The following is an 18,437-nucleotide window of genomic DNA, read 5'->3' as shown; positions in this document are numbered from 1 at the left end:
CATTCCGGGAAAAATATGCCCGTGTTACCGGTGAATTCAGCACGGATTCTAGCGCGAAGGACTGGGCGCGAGTCTAACGCGCCATTACATTGGACTAGAAACGGACCTACACAGCTGAGCGGGCGGTTCGTCCAAACCCCTCCCCAACTCCAGCCTACCGTACGGGCATGGACTCGATGCACTCAAACCAAAGCATTGTGTCAAACTAGGGACGCATGTATGGGTTGTATACGTGCATACCTTTGTCAGCTCTATAGGCTAGACGTCTGGTGCAATATTCTGGGTAAGCAAACATGAAGCTCTGATCATCTCTACTCCGTAAAACACGAACACAAATCTTTCCCAAATGTACACTGTGACAAACATATTTAGCTAACAGCTAGATGTGCATGTAGCTGACTGTGGGCGCGTTCGATTTACGGATCTAGAGCTGGAACTGGGTGTGTCTTAGAACTATTAGAACTGAAAGAACTAGAGGCTAGATCGAAAGCTAATTCTGCTTTCAGAATCGTACTATGCACGAGCATGCGCAGATTCAACGTAATGGCAGCAACCATTGACAAAGTGGCTATCGTTGCAGCAGTTTAGTTTAGTCTCTGGTCCAGACCATCTGACGACGACGGAGGACTACTAGAGTAACGTCTTCGCTAGATTCCGGGGACGGTGACTGCTCAATTGGGATGCTAGAAACTCCTGATGGTCTCCAATCCTGACCTAGAATCTCACTTGAAGTCAGGACCAGGTCGATGATAGCGTCAGTTCTCGCGAAAACATCCGGGTAATTAAACGACAATAGGGCGTGATCATGCCTTCCAGCAGTTCCAGGTCTAGACTTCGAACTGTTGGAATCGTTCTGGCAGTTCTAGAACTAGAATTCTTACAAATCGAATGCAAGTTATTCGTTCAGCCCCGTTGCTTCTAGTTCCAGAACCGTAAATAGAACGCGCCCTGTATACTTTAGCTAAGTATTTTTATAGGCGGATAGAGGTGAGGGTCCTGGAGGTCACGACCCCTCGTCGTCAACGACACGCCTACTGCAGCCGAAATCTCGTTTGTTGTATTATCAAAGTGAACGCATACGTACAATAATGTTTCGGTGGATGGCTAATTCGTTCAATTCTAAACTTGTATGCCTATAATTATCTAATGACTAGGCTATAGCTGCTAAGGGGCGTGGTTAATGATACAACTGCAACCCCTCTTTCGAAAACTTCTATATACAGCCTGATTCTAGCCGTCGTCGTTACATAAAAATAGAGATCGTTTTGTATCAAGTATCAAGATGTCGTACGGTTTGTCGATAAGCACTCACTTGCAAATGCAATATTGCAGTAGGCTTGAACGGATCGTATAGCCGTCATAGCACTTACTTGCAAGCAACAACAGGGAGCAAGAACTAACTGAGTCGTTTATATTATCTTAACTATATTGTTTTTGTAGGAGGCTACACACATACAGTACTACCTACATTCGTCTTCGTCGGTCCATTCGTTGATAATTAGTACAAATCTAGCTGACGACTGATTGAAACTAGAAAATGTAACTGCACTAGTACAATTGTAGTTACTCCCAAGTGCGGACGGATGCTGTAGGTAAAATGTTTTCTGCTGGTAATCTGCATCTATTACACTGTCATGTCTAGTAACGTGGTCAATATACCTGCTTTGGTTGCTCTCTCCGATCAAAAGCGAAGTGATCGAGTAGGATACCTGTCGACGTCGCTAGAAAGAGCTGGAGGCTTGAGTGTTGCTCTACACGCGTCAGAGTCAGAAATAGACAGCCAACCCCCCCCCAACCGCAAACGCCTGTGCAACGCCCATTCGGATGTCTAGATGTAAGTTGACATAACTTTAAGTAAACGTCCATGTTTGTTTGACGACCGCATGACATTCCAATAGTTGTACTGCGAAACCATAGCCAGCAATTGCAAGAGTGATCGAGGATGCACTTGAGGAATGCTTCAACTTAATTAATTGCTGGCTGCTATGCTTCTCGTCCACCACAATTACCATTTGCGGTAAAAGATAGTCAGTGTGCTCTACGTTACATATTATTCTAGTCTAATTGAAGCTGTGTTACTCCTGTGCTTCTACAGCTATGAGCCTTAATTCTAAATCTACGATAAGATTGTAATTGCAGGGGCGTAGCAACAAATAGTAATTGGTCATGCCTAGCGCGCGCTAGTAAGCGTGGCATGCTGTGCCGTTTGCTCCAAGTGTTACATTCCAAACTAATTAGCGTTTGATTTCATGCAAGCAATGATATAGCATAAGATAACAGTGACGTTCGAATATGTGTAAATAACCAACAATAGAAGAAAATGCAGGCTCACAAACAGTGACTGGAATGTCGGTTTCAACAGGCATACTATAACAAATAGCAAACAAAACTCAAAACATTAAGGTTTGTCTACTTGTGTGAACACACCTGAAAGCTGCTGTCATTCCACACGAGTTCTCTCTGCTCATCTACTTGCAATGATTAACTTAATTCAAATATTAATTTAAGTATTAGCTTAATTAATATAACGATTGAAGCACCATTATATTGCAGCAGCAAACCAACAACATGTCCTTCTCCCAAGACAAAATTGCATTCCTCTCTAGCGATAACTAATCAAGTCTTCAGCAGACAAAACGTCTTGGAAAGACGTCTAATGTTACAAATTTTTCCCTTGGAATATCTTTCCAGCGGTGTGTCTAGAAGGCGGCACGAGGGGCGCGTTTCCCCACCTCAAATATTATTGACCTCGATTTTCTGTTCAACAGTTCGTCTGCCTTTTCAGACCGTGCGTACAAGTTTCCCATCAAGGAAAGGTTTGATGGGTTCCATTTAACCCACCTAAGCGGTCGTCAACATCTGATTCTCAACTGGTTAGGGCGTAGCCGTGCGCTGTTTTGGTATAGAATGGTTTCCGAGGTAACATACGGGTTACTTTGCGATGGCTTCTCTTCCGTGAAGTCGAAGTCTGGGCCGCAAAAAAAGGAAACAAACTGTTCTTATAGAAGCTTTCTTCGGAAAGGAAAGAAAAGACGATAAAATTTACCTGTGTAACCAGCGAAAGACATCTCTGCGCTAGCAAGATCAATTCGAATTCTCCGTTGGGAGTCATCTCACAGTCAATCTCGCATGGGGCCCCATGCAGGCGCAGGTGGTCCTTGTATGTCTTCCAGCGAAGTTCGTGTGAACTGGGTGGATTTCTGGCAAGACAGATTGCCCTTTACCCGGTAGCGGTCGGGAACCGGAATGCGAGGCTACATACGGCTCCTTTAAGTGATGAATTCTGAATCTTTTCGTAAATATCTCGTTTCCATAGCAACAACTTTAAATTTTATTATTCACAATAACTAATGCACAAATAAAAATTATTACATGGCAAATACTATGATCAATATAATTGGTTGAATATGCTGAAAAATCACATGCACAAACACAAAACAACATATACTTAGACGTTGTGCTCCTGTTAGCATTACCCAGGGCAGACCACGTGGAGGTCGGAACACACACTGCCCCAAAAACTTTTAACGGTAATGACAGCACACACCAGACACACCAGACACACCAGACGACCTCTCACACCACACCTAGATTGTACACACCACATTAGCACATAGTAGTGTAACATTTGCCATAATCAGTTCTACATACCCTACAAGTCCCTCGTGGTATGAAATTGCTTGAAGCAATTACGATCACGAGCCACACACAAATGACGCTCGCAAGACGTGCATTTGACATGGGAATGGTGTCGTTCCCCCCCCCCCCTTCTTGTGCAAAGAACACATTCCTTGTTCTCTGACACAAACTGAGGCAAGTGCCCCAAAAAGGGATTCAGGCGGTCAACTTGGAGGTTCCGTGCTGGAACTTCCTTCGACTACTGAAGCCATCTATCAGAGACTTTGCCAGGTCTTTCCTAAACGCTAAATAATCTCTCCTCCGACCAGTACCCCGATGTCTCTCATCAAACTCTCCTTCCACGATAAAGGAATTTAGCATGGCACACTCTAGCAGATACCATAGTATCGCCTTCCATCCCTGTGATAAATCAATGTGTAAACAACTTCTTAGCGACAGAAAAAGACAGCGTACTTTCATACTCTTGCGACCAGCATTGTAGAGTGAGATCATTTGGTCGGCATGATCTACTCCTCTCATGTTCTTCACATAGTCTGGCAACATAGGAGGACACGAACATAAATTTCTTCCTCCCATCCTTCCTCACACAGGTTGGCAATGATCCATCCCCTAATTCTGCAATATGGTATGTTGATAGCATATGAACGTATCTGCACAGAAATACTACCATACAGTTACATTTACCAACAGCTGACATAAGAAGGACCTACCTCCTGTCAAACTACAAACATGCAACCACGTCAGTCCTGGCAAGCCATCGGTGATATCCCCTCTCAGCTCGAGCTTTGGGAGGGTGGAACTTGAGGGCAAGTTGTTTCGGGAAACCGATCCGGCTTGGTTTACATGTGCCACAGGCATAAATTCGACGATCGAGCAGCCATTGGTACAGCTCTGGGCTTGTGTAAACATTGTCACTATAAACAACATGCCCGAGACCTGACAAATTTCTCACAAGATCGATTACCGCCTGTGAACACAAACCAATCTTCTTTCGTCTGCCACCAGCAGCAGCAGGGGCATCACCTACAAATCATAATTTTCAGTTCCATCAGTCCTGTCACCGAAATATAAAACTCATTCACCATCATCATCTTCATTACTGTCATCACCATCATCATCTGCCAAACTAGGAACATCATCATCAGCAACAACCACGTCATCAACACTCATATCCTTCCCTGCAGCATAGCTATTGAAAGACCACTAATTTTGAATAAAAACAAAACCCACTCACCAACATAAATGTTCAAAATCATAAACGTAACCGTTACTAGAGGATGACAAGACAAATACTTTTATGCCGTACTTGTGCGGCTTCGACTTGATATACTGTACACATGCAGACAAGCCGGTTGATACACATTTTCACACAAAATTTTACTTTCTATGCAAACCTGACGGAACGAGATTCGACCCTTGAAGGGAATCATCGCCTCGTCAACGGCAATGTCCCGGGACAAGGAGTACTCTGCCTGAAATGGTTTCTTCAAGGCATCAATAAGAGGTCGAACCTTGCCTAACTTATCGTACCCTTCCTGACCGGCTTGAATCTCTGTGTATGGGTCAGAAAGAGTGCAAAAATTGTAGGATTTGCTCGAATCTGTGTAATAACACTCTGTAAATATCTTTTGAAATCAAGAAATGTAAACCCTTGACCTACCTGACCAAAGTGAAGACAGTTGCCAGTTTAGATTGTAAATAAAAATCTTGCTTGGACCAGTACATTTCCAGACGAGGTAGGTCCTGTATGCCAATATATATAAGGCAACCAAAAAAGGCCTTCAGCTCAGGGACAGTGACGTCTGTCCATGGTCGGGCATGGCCTTCCTCAGTTGGCTCATCTAGATAGTTTAGGGCATACAAATTGGTGTTTTTGACCAACAGCTCCTACACACCCTCCGTGAAAAACAATGAAAAAACTAAAAAATTATCAACATTCCAATCAGATAATTAAAATTCCATCACCGCAAGAAACCTTACGGCTAAGCCCCTTCATCGCCCCTGAATTGTTTGTGGGTCCAGACTGCTGGTCGAACTCCCTGACGCACGTTGGCTGGTGGATCGTACGCCAACCGTTCTCCGCATCAAGATCCACAGCCCTCGCTAACTGTGCGTCTAGTTGACGTCGCTGCTCCGCACGTTGTCCTTGGCCGCTAGCGGCACCAGACGTGCGACTCCTCCGGCACTACTGGCCCGCACGCTCGTAAATCGACGTAAATAGCACGTAAATCGAATTTACGATCATCGTATTGAAACCGTAAATTACGCCGATGCTACTCGTAAATAGACGTATTTATTCGTAAATGGCCACTTTACGTTCATTTACGGTCATTTACGTTCAATTACGGCTCATTTACGTTCATTTACGGTCATTTACGTTCAATTACGGCTCATTTACGTTCATTTACGGTCATTTACGTAGCAATTACGGTTCATTTACGTTGCAATTACGGCGCATTCACGATTGTTTTACGTAAGGTTTACGACTCAATTTACTCTACCTTACGTCTATTTACGTTGCAAAAGCGGTTTATCTACTGGTCATTTACGTAAAATTTACGTCTAATTACAGCCTAATTACTTTTCAATTACTGTCATATACGTAGCATTTACTACCCAGTTATATATGCATGCGGTAACGCGACAGATTGCTAAACAGATATGCAAAATTTTCGTTTATTGTCTGTCAAAGTAATTCTAATTCAGAGAATCTTTTATTGTAAATTCATACAACACAAATTACAAATCACAAGTTAATTAATTAAATTATTTGACAATCTTCTTTCTTCCATATAATTTCTCCTATGAGGAAAAGATCAGTGATATAGGAGCATGAGTGAGATGCTAATGTCTCAATACATTTAATTCCATTGATGCCAGTTTTCTTCCTCTGCTCCCAGGTATAATCATCTCCCCATCAATAATTTGAATGATTTCAATTAAAAAAAAAACCGGATCAAAAAAGATGTCTAATAATTATAAGTCACCCTATACTAGAGTATCCATTTTTAGAATACCTATCATTTGGAAGTTGTCAGCTGGAATCACCGAAGGTAACTATCTAATTCGTCTTGACCGTTACGATTTGATGGCAGTTTTGGCGCTTTGGACCTCAAAGACTTCTTCGACGCATCGCGTCCTATCAACCACGCACGGCTAGCTTTAATTTCTAACCGTTTAGTTTCAACTCGTGTCTCATTACCAATTCCTCATGTTCAGTCTCGCGCTGTGCTTCTTCTGCATTGGGTTCTCACCTTTGCAGTGTCTGCTTTGCTTCTCTGCATTTCTTCTTCCGCCTCTAACTTGGCCATTTTAAACTATCTCTTTCGTAGCCTTTCTTCTCTCTCGACCCGCTGCTGTTCCATTACGAAAGTTTTGAGGTCGTCGCCCTTCATGCAGGCCTAGCTTCCGTCCCACCTCGTTCAAATTGTCTATTTCGGAAGGCCTCCTGGTTATACCTAGCAGCATACTCGACCGTAAACGTCGGAACTCACACCACGACCGCGTACACACACACACACACACACACACACACACACACACACACACACACACACACACACACACACACACACACACACACACACACACACAAAGACGCACACGCACACAGAGCCGTAGCCTGGCTTCAGAAGTCTTTGGCATCTTTGAATCTTTGGCATCACCGCATTTCAACAAGTCTCCAGAAAGAAAATGTACGCATTATTGAGAACAAAGTAAATACAATAATTAGCAAGAAGCAAAAGGAACCGAATGCTATTTCTAGATTAGGTTTTAGTTCTAGATGTTTTGGTCTAGATTTCAGTTAGATTGTTAAGAGTAGCAAAGTTCTTGAACTGTGTTCAAGAACAATACTATTGTAATGGACAGTTTACTATAGACATTGTAAGGTAGCACTTTTAAATTCACGCGTTGTACTATGATTAGAAAATATTGAAATACAGAGAGAGAGAGAGAGAGAGAGAGAGAGAGAGAGAGAGAGAGAGAGAGAGAGAGAGAGAGAGAGAGAAGTATGATTACTGTTTAGAATTTATACTGCCTTTTGTAGTTTGCGTAGTCTCGCTTGATTATTTCTTTAACTGATTGATCGTTTTCAAAAGATTGTACGTCTCACTTTGCTCACAGATAAGTCTAGGATACATGTTGCACAGTTAGGGTGACATGAACCGAATTCCGAGGCTAACGCGAGAGGTTCTGCAAGAGTCCTTGGAAAGTGACGTTCCGACCGCCTAGTTCTCCTTCGAAGGTTTTCTGTTAGAGTGCATAGGGTGCGAGGAACAAATCTAGGGTGTAATTCGGTTTGTTGTAAGCTTCATATCTCTCAGCGACTACTTTCTGAAACCAGGACCAACGAGAAGCGATACGTACTGACGTTCAGTCGACGTCGATTTTAAGCTACAAGTTTGTGCTTGAGTAGGGTAACAGCTCAGTCTAGTATGGAAACGTCATTTCTTTCATACGATTTTTTCCAGATTATTGTAGTTGCGCAGTTGGAGTTAAAATGGCGTCCAAAATACGGGTTGTCGCAACTCTACGGCTCTGACCTACCCCAGAGCCGTATATAAAGAGGGCTCTGACCTACCCTATAGTCTCGCGTGGCCAGACGTTCGCGCGGGGGAGGGGCGTGTGGGAGGAGGAGCCTGTAGTACTAGAGCGAGTGATTCAGAAAACGGCACTTTGGAGCGATCTTGCTACGCGTAGGGATTCGGAAAGCGATTCAGAGGATTCGTCGTCGTTGGATTCTTTGTTGAGTAAAGTGCTGGAGCACGCAGGAGAGCAATCTCAGTCCGTGGACGTCGACATCGTCATCTGAAGACGCAGCAGAAGACTTTGGATGTGTGGAACCGTCTCTGTTTGAGACAGTTCATCTACTGATGAATTGCCCTCATCTGCCGATGTTGACGAACACAGGTGCTGTGAACGGCTATCTGACATGTCGTGGTAAGTCCTAATGTGAAGAAGTTGCCGACAGCTGTACGGGACGTCTGTAGGTGTGATTGCGGTTACTAGGCTCGGAAGTGACTTATGATGCAGCTGTATTAGTTTACCACACGCAGATGTTAACTAAATGATATCTCATTAATTAATTAACTGTACACTTTAGAGGTCATATTACAATACAAAGATGTTAGGTAACAGTAGAGAAAGTCGCAGGCTATCAAGACGAAGCAGAACGAGAAGAGGAGTCAGCAACTACTTGCGAAACAAGTGAGTTGATGTCAAGTCAGGGGACCGTTTAGTGACTTTGCTAATTGGCTACTTCCTCTATTAACAGCATTGTTGTTAGACCAAACCTTAATAAGTAAGGCCCCCACCACTCTTGTTGCAAAAGCAGTATCAAACCGCCTGTGTAATACATACGCCGTCGTTACCCTAACTATAGAAAATTCGGGAACTTGCGGTTTCGAATTACTGTCTGCCCTATCGCGCAGAAGTTATTACAGATTTTCAAAGCGCAAAGTCAGCGCGAACAGAGAGTAGACTGTTTTTGCAGCCTGCTGCAACACAACGCCGCACCATACTCGAGTATGACAACAACGGATAAGGTATGTATACATACCTCCAATGACGTCAACGTGCTAATCCGCCCATTCCGGAAATGGGAAAAGCGGAAGTAACTTTCAACTGCTCTCATTCTCTCAGTACATTCGCAAAAATCTAATTTTATTTTTTCTAAAGTACACATAAGTAGATTTTTTAACTTAGTTCAATAAATAGTTTTGATTTTTGCGCTGCAGTAGCCCTTTAACTAAGCTTACTGACGTACTATGTTGCAAATTTAGTAACAGACTTTTACACATATAACGTAAGCACACATACGGTAACGAGCCAACTGGGGAGATAAATTTCCAGTAGGGGGCGTGGAGGCGCCATCAGATGACAGACCGCATTCATTTTCTATCTAAACTTAATTTAAATAGCCAGCAAGTTTAACCAGCAACTTTCAAATTATAGTCATGACAAAGTGCCTAAAACTTGACTAAACGGGTTGGGTGACTATAGATAGTCAATCTAGACATTATTAGGCCTAGAGAAGTCTATTATATACAGTGTTCTGATAGATTTGTGTTTTTACTTTATTTATGAATATGCTATGGTCTAATATAGCGTGTTGAAAAAACCATTTACTTAACTTAATAACTGATATGTACAAACTGCCGTTTAACATTATTAATTAGTAAATTTGCATGCTATTATATGATGCGTGTGCTAGATACTTATTTGGCCAAATAGTTAATTATAAAAGTGAAAATAGGGATTAATATTAACAACCGATGCCATTCCTACCTAGGGAGTGCTAGTGCACTCTCAGATATCACTACTACATTCAATTGTTATCGCATTACATCACAGTCTGCATGCTAGTGGCTGAGGTTTTTCACTCTCACTCTTACCAGCACCGTGACTATAACAGCTCAGTAAAACTTCAGTAAATCTCCAATCATTGTGATTGCGTATGAATATGCATGGCTCTATTAGACAGCTAGCGTTTGTACTGCAATATATTTTAGCGTACATGAACTCAATTTTGGGATCTAAGTACGCAAGGTCTTGCAAATACACAAATGTCTGTTTGCACGGTGTGCGTCGTGCTTGTGTGTGTGTGTGTGTGTGTGTGTGTGTGTGTGTGTGTGTGTGTGTGTGTGTGTGTGTGTGTGTGTGTGTGTGTGTGTGTGTCTGTGTCTGTGTGTCTGTGTGTCTGTGTCTGTGTGTGTGTGTGTGTGTGTCTGTCTGTGTGTCTGTGTGTCTGTGTCTGTGTGTGTCTGTGTGTGTCTGTGTCTGTGTCTGTGTCTGTGTCTGTGTGTCCGTGTGTGTGTGTCTGTGTGTGTCTGTGTGTGTCTGTGTGTTTGTGTCTGTGTGTGTCTGTGTGTTTGTGTCTGTGTCTGTCTCTGTGTCTGTGTCTGTGTGTGTGTCTGTGTCTGTGTCTGTGTCTGTGTGTGTGTCTGTGTGTGTGTCTGTGTGTGTGTGTGTGTGTGTGTGTGTGTGTGTGTGTGTGTGTGTGTGTGTGAGAGAGAGAGAGAGAGAGAGAGAGAGAGAGAGAGAGAGAGAGAGAGAGAGACGGAGACAGAGACAGAGACAGAGACAGAGACAGAGACAGAGAGACAGAGAGAGAGTGCGCACTAGATGTCTGATCTGCATTTCTCGTTTCTGCTAATTAAGTGTAAGGTAGTACATGCGTACGTAGCTGTGGTGTGACATTGAGGTAAATGAGCAGGAAAGTTTTCTCTATTTTAAAAATTGTTGCAACAATGCGAACGTAATTGAAAGTTTGCTTGAAATGTTCTCAATGGAAATAGTTGTTATTAGAGTACTGTATCATATTTTGTTACAGCATCTCGATCATACTGAATATCAAGTGTTTGCGGCATGTTATGCGCAGTAGATGTCACTGTCAGTAACTACATATACTCAAATGAAAACTGTTACGTAGGAAAAAAATTTTCAACGCTAATAAATTTTACTTTTTTAAATTATTAGTAAATTGTATATCTGCGTCTCAAGGGTATATACGATGGATCTTTGCTAACGTCCACCCAAATTTCTTTGCATTCCCAACACAAGATGAGTTGTTGAACTTCAAGTGACGGCAAGAATCTTCTCTTTGGCGTCAACTTGTTTACTTTGTCACTTCCATGCAAACACTAGAGGCGTGACCCTTGTACCTCCCTTCTAAAATCTAGAGTTTAGCAGAAGGTCTGGGGTGTACTAAGCCTTGCTAACAGTTTTAAAGATGCCATTCTTTCTATAAATCAACTAGCCTGTAGAAACTAGTATTAGATTCCGTAGATCTCTAGAGTTCTTTGTTGTGGACCATCACGGAACGGCATTACTTTCTTTCACCCATGTTACTGTTCAGCTCGATACGTACCAGTGCGACCTAGATGTCCAGGTCTTAGTTCTCTAGCATGCAGCTTTTATACTTGCCCTGCCAGACCGCATCGTATCCATTGCCATTTGCGGTTCCAGTACGAATATAATTACTGGTCATAGCCGCCTATATGTTTTGGCTGCATTTGTATACTCTACAAAAATAGCTATAGTGGTTACAACTAGGAATAGCGCTCCCTTCTAGTATCTCTAGCTAATTGCAAGTTACTTTGATGATAGCTAAAGATATACAACAAACTGTAACATGCTGTAACACTATACCACACTTTACGACTGCAAACGACGCAGTCTAGTGTCTATATCAACTCTATGCATGGTTACACGGACGAGTTAGCTGACCAACTTAATGCGTTGAGAGAAAGAACAATGTCAATCCAGAATGGTTCTAACGACGGGCTTACACACTCTAGCTAACCAGTTAGTCTGTGCTCGTGCATTACATCATCGTCTAGTCTAGGTTAGGTGTGTCAATGGGCGTGCTGGGACCGGGGCACGCCTTGTACATCTAGACTTCGGTTAGGCAGCGCAAGCATGCACACCTTTTCTCGGCCGCATTTGCACTCACTTCCATGTCTCTTTCAATTCAAGCATTTGAGAAACAGTCTGGTGTTTCACTCCACAACGCTGTTATTAATTAACTAATTGATTGGCCTTTCTTGCACATCCCAAAGGTAAAAGTACTTTAGCTCCTCAAATGAGAAAAATGCTAATTTTTCAAATAAGTTAGAGGACACAGCAAGACTGACACTAGATATTGAATCACTCTGATTGCGTCAAAACAGTACTACACTGTAACAGGCCAGTTGTAAAGATAAACAAAAACAAAACAGATCTGTGTCTCTAATTTAGTAAAGTATAAGCACAACCTACAATCGTTTTACTATTCTTATGCCGTAGTTTCTATTACCTATACCCCTATAGGTCCACTGACACTACAAAATTAATTAACTTCGAATTCAGTGAAGTTGGCTAAACGCGGACTCTTCTGCAAACCGCTACGTTTAGAACAGCAATCTAATATTTATCTTAATTTAACAAATTTATATTAATCATATATTTATACTTCAATCTTCAAGATTCTAAGCAGAAACCGTTATGTGACATGTTGTCATAAAACAGCGCTGACACTACTCTAACGTTGTTTTTGTAACCTATGCAACTTGACACACCTGGCTAGACAAATTGGCATATCAACTTGCCTGCCAACACAGTTTCTTAGCTCACTCTCAAAAAGCCTTCGGCATAATTTACGTATGGGTCATGAAACTAAATCGTTAATTTTCGAGAAGGAATTTAGGAAACTAAATCAGACTTCCTTAGCTAGGTATACCACAAAAATTCGATGAAGTCATATATTTTAGTTCCATGTTTCTGTGCATAGATGTCTAGCACACTAGGCAGATCAAAATACGTAGGTATGAGAACTACCAATTTTCATTGCTTTTCTGGAAGCTACTCCCTGAATGGGGTAATTAAGTATCTACAATGTCATGATTCAGCATAAACCCTAACTAAACACTTGTAGCTATAAAAGAACGCTTCATTTGTCCATGCAGCATTGCATCTCAACAAAGGGGACGCTCAGAACAGTTGAATTACAAGAGATAAAGATAGCAACATGAAGAAGTCGATGAGTGTCAGTTGTCCTAAGTCGCTTTTACAAACTTGCATCGTTGGAACGCTTCTTCTGAGTTTTTCGTGCGTTCAAGGAAAGCCAACACTAAGCCAGCATCTTGACAAGAATGTAACAGCTAAGGTATAGATGAAAGATGTCATCGTGCATGTGTGCGTAGCCTCGGCCTCCCAGACCTGTGTAGCGCCGATTCAAATGTAATCGGTGCTACACGAGTCTGGGACGCCGAGATCGTGTGTGTGTGTGTGTGTGTGTGTGTGTGTGTGTGTGTGTGTGTGTGTGTGTGTGTGTGTGTGTGTGTGTGTGTGTGTGTGTTGTGTAACTGTAAATATTGTTTTGTTGCAGGGGCAAACCACAAACACGTGCTTCTACAAGAACAGAATTGCATTGCTCTCTAGTAACAATTCTCATGGTGACCCATTTGTCCTAACAGTCAATAGTAAAGCAAACATTTTGGAAAGACACCATGTTTCCATTGGACTAGAAAATCTATTTCTGAGAGCAAAAGCAGTTGGTCGTAAAGGCGAGTTTTGGATCTTCAAATCATTTGCAAACCATTATTTATCATTGAACGAAAACAAAAATATAACACTTGGGGTAAACAACATGTTACATTGAAGTTTTACACATTCTATTCAATTTATTATTGACTTTTGTCTTAGAACACGACAACGGCTACCACATTCCACAGTATAAAGACCAACAATAGTAGCGGACACTTGCTTTGTGCATTAAACGGCAATGACTGTTCTATTGTGTCTCTTACCAACGAAAAGGTTCCGATATTTCTACACGGACCTTTGGAACATGTTCGTTCCACGCATTCGCAAGAGATCGAGAAAGCTACGAGGGTGAATGGATACACAGTCAAATTTCATCGGATTGGCGACAACCTTCGTTTGCTGAGTCCAGAAATGCAGCAGCTTTGCAATTGTTCATAACTGCACATTAAATTTATAGACATTAGGACAATTTGCAGATTTATCTCTAGAAGCAGACACAACGTGTGTAGATTGCAAAATTATAGAATTGATATAAACCAGCACTTCTTTAGCACGTGAGGGTTTTGTCGTATATTTGAGCCTAAAATGTCTTTTTTGGTTGATCGGCGCAGCGGTGTAGCCAGAGTTCAAGATTGGGCGTGGGCACACTGGAAAAGTTTCTCAAATTCGTATTTTACTAATAATTTAGCTGTTTGTCTTTTCACTTGTTAATTAAGCTTGATTCTTCTGTTTTGTCTACTATGGCAAACCTGTGTACAGCTGGTTCTAAGTCTATCTTACTAGACATATCCCTTTCTAGGGCCAGAAGCGCTAGGCTATTTAATTAGTCTGTCTTGTCCCATGCCATCCCTAACTTAGTCTAACTAACTAACTAACTATATATATATATATATATATATATATATATATATATATATATATATATATATATATATATATATATATAGGGTAGGTCTTCAGTCTTTCAAACATGAAAACAAACATTCACATGACGCGGTAGAGACACCAACAGTGTCAAAACAATTTGTAAGACTTTGAGCATGTTCACGAAAGCCTAGCCTTCTGCACATGCAAGAGATGGTATAGCTAACACGTCAGAGAGAGCTTTTACTTTCTGTTTGCTCTCTAGTATAACGTGTTGCAGACTCCGCCTGAAATGACATGACTATGTCCATAATGCCTAGGCAAGGGCTCCTTAGCTTTGACGCTAAGAAAAGAAGATGATCTTGGGCTACAGTACGCAATACCTGCCGTTATCAAAGACGGACTTTCGACTGAAATACGGCGGTTGAATTCACTAATTATCTGATCCAGTTTTGTGTGTAAATTGCAATGCGATAATAGTTATCGATGTCTCTAGAATCTTCTTCATTACTTCGTGCTCCTTTTGTTTCCATTATAGCAAACTCATTGATGACGGTCGTTGGATCAAATCTGCTTGAAAGAAGCACGATTTTTAATTAACATTAATTTCTGTTTCTCTAGTCACCAAAACAATAGAGTTCGGGTAATTCTAAAGCGTTTTCTCAAGTTTCACAGTCGTACGTAACGTACAAAAAGAGATATCCGTGGAGAAGAAGAAGAAGAAGAAGAAGAAGAAGAAGAAGAAGAAGAAGAAGAAGAAGAAGAAGAAGAAGAAGAAGAAGAAGAAGAAGAAGAAGAAGAAGAAAATTGGCGCATGGGCCTCCGAGGCTAGCAACTGTTTTCTAGGTTGTTAGATGATTAGTCACCAATACAAAATAGGATATAGCACACGACGTACAAACATTTCATTTCGCTGATTTTGAAAAATTTTAGTCTTCACTTACTATGTTTTCTAGAAGTGCCCCAAAAAGCGACCACGCCCCCACAACGCTCCCAAACCGGGGCAATCCCTACATACAGGGTACGGTAACCCGGTGATACGGTAACCCTGTGATACAACAAACTGATGTAACATGCTGTAACACTATACCACACTTTACGACTCCAAACGACGCAGTCTAGTGTCTATGACTCCAATACTAGCTCACGATATCAACTCTAGCTAGGCATGGTCACACGGACGAGCTAGCTAACCAACTTAGTGCACTGATAGAAAGAACAATGTCAAGCCAGAATGGTTCTAACGACGGACTTACACTACTTTCTGTTCGCGTTCGCTACAAAAATCCCTATAACTCCTGTATCCTTCGTCGGTAAGCGACGATCTTGACATCATTCCAAAGCGCAAGAGCCCGGATTTCTTCTAGACGCTAAGCATAGCATGTAAATAAGACACACTCAGGAGGATAAGCTTTTTGCATATCAAAGACCATTAGTCTATTAGAACGTTATGGTTACGATATGATTTACAGATAATTATGTGGTCACATAAGCAGATGCGATGTCAATTACTTCATTACTATTAATTACTCTAGTGCAAAGCTTCATGCGTTCAGCAACGCTTGGTCGTGTTCGTCTGGGCTTGGCTGGTCAATGTAACATCACTATCAACTTCCGTCACTTCGTAGTCGTCCTCTATCTCATTTGTGATGTTAGAGTCACCACAATGTCTTTCCTGCATCCCGTCTTTTTCCTAGAAATTTTCTTCTTCTCTTTTTTCTACGTGTTTTGAACGTATCGTAAGTTACACTTGAACACGTCTGTGTCAGTAACAGCAAATCCGGAGTCACGCTATTGATGTTATAATCACTTAGTAGGTCACAGGTAACTAGCTAAGTGTTTGTAGACCTACAAGGGTGCTTCATTACGTAGTTCCAGATTCACAGTGAACGCGAACAGAGAGTATACTAACTAACCAACTATTTTAGGCTGTTCTCGTGCATTACATCATCGTCTATTCTAGGTTAGGTGTGTGAATGAGCGTGCTAGTATGTACCAGCACACTCTGTACATCTCTCTAGACTTTCGGTTATGCAGCGCAGCATGCACACCTTTTCTCGACCGCATTTGCACTCACTTCCATGCCTTTTCAATTCGAGCATTTGAGAAACAGTATAATGTCTCACTCCACAACGATGTTATTATATAATTGATTGGTCTTTCATGCACATTCCAAAAGATAAGTACTTTAACTCTTCAAATGAGAAAAAGAGTAATTTGCCAAGTAAGTTAGAGGACAGAAAAAGACTGACACTAGATATTGAATCACTCTCATTGCGTCAAAACAGTGCTACACTGTAACAGGCCAGTTGTAAAGATAAACAAAAACAAACAGACTTGTGTCTCTAAGTTAGTAAAGTATAGGCACAACCTACAATGGTTTTTAGGTAACCTACTGTTCTTTTACTATTCGTAAGTACTTACCGTAGTTTCTATTACCTAGATCCCTATAGGTCCACTGACGCTACAAAATTAATGAACTTCGAATTCATTGAAGTTGGCTAAACGCGGACTCTTCTGCAAACCGCTACGTCTAGAAAAGCAATCTAATATTTGTCTTAATTTAACAAATTTATATTAATCATATATTTATACTTCAATCTTCAAGATTCTAAGCAGAAACCGTTATGTGATATATTGTCACACAACAGCGCTGACACTACTCTAACGTTGTTTTTGTAACCTATGCAACTTGACACACCTGGCTAGACAAATTGGCATATCAACTTTGCCTGCCAACACAGTTTCTTAGATCACTCTCAAAAAGCCTTCAGCATAATTTACGTATGGGTCATGAAACTAAATCGTTAATTTTCGAGAAGGAATTTAGGAAACTAAATCAGACATCCTGAGCTAGCTAGACCACAAAAATTCGATGAAGTCATATATTTTAGCTCCATGTTTCTGTGTATAGATGTCTAGCACACTAGGCAGATCAAAATACGTAGGTATGAGAACTACCATTTTTCATTGCTTTTCTGGAAGCTGTATACTCCCTGAATGGGGGTAATGAAGTATCTACAATGTCATGATCCAACATAAACCCTAACTAAACGCTTGTAGCTATAAAAGAATGCTTCATTTTTCCATGCAGCATTGCATTCCAACAAATGGGTCGCTCAGAACAGTTGAATTACAAGAGATAAAGATAGCAACATGAAGAAGTCGATGAGTGTCAGTTGTTCTAAGTCGCTTCTAAGAACTTGCATCGTTGGAACGCTTTTCTGAGTTTTTCGTGCGTTCAAGGAAAGCCAACACTAAGCCAGCATCTTGACAAGAATGTAAAAGCTAAGGTATAGATGAAAGATGTCATCGTGTATGTGTGAGTAGCCTCGGCCTCCCAGACCTGTGTAGCGCCGATTCAAATGTAATCGGTGCTACACGGGTCTGGGACACCAAGGCTAGTGTGTGTGTGTGTGTGTGTGTGTGTGTGTGTGTGTGTGTGTGTGTGCGTGCGTGCACGCGTGCGTGCGTGCGTGCGTGTGTGTGTGTGTGTGTGTGTGTGTGTGTGTGTGTGTGTGTGTGTGTGTGTGTGTGTGTGTGTGTGTGTGTGTGTGTGTGTGTGTGTGTGTGTGTGTGTGTGTGTGTAACTGTAAATATTGTTTTGCTGCAGCGGCAAACCACAAACACGTGCTTCTACAAGAACAGAATTGCATTGCTCTTTAGTAACAATTCTCATGAAGACCCATTTGTCCTAACAGTCAATAGTAAAGCAAACATTTTGGAAAGACACCATGTTTCCATTGGACTAGAAAATCTATTTCTGAGAGCAAAAGCAGTTGGTCGTAAAGGCGAGTTTTGGATCTTCAAATCATTTGCAAACCATTATTTATCATTGAACGAAAACAAAAATATAACACTTGGGGTAAACAACATGTTACATTGAAGTTTTACACATTCTATTCAAT

The sequence above is a fragment of the Corticium candelabrum genome, chromosome 12, assembly GCF_963422355.1.
Source record: "Corticium candelabrum chromosome 12, ooCorCand1.1, whole genome shotgun sequence".
In the NCBI taxonomy this organism is placed as follows: Eukaryota; Metazoa; Porifera; class Homoscleromorpha; order Homosclerophorida; family Plakinidae; genus Corticium; species Corticium candelabrum.
Note: the sequence above shows the minus strand (reverse complement) of the source record.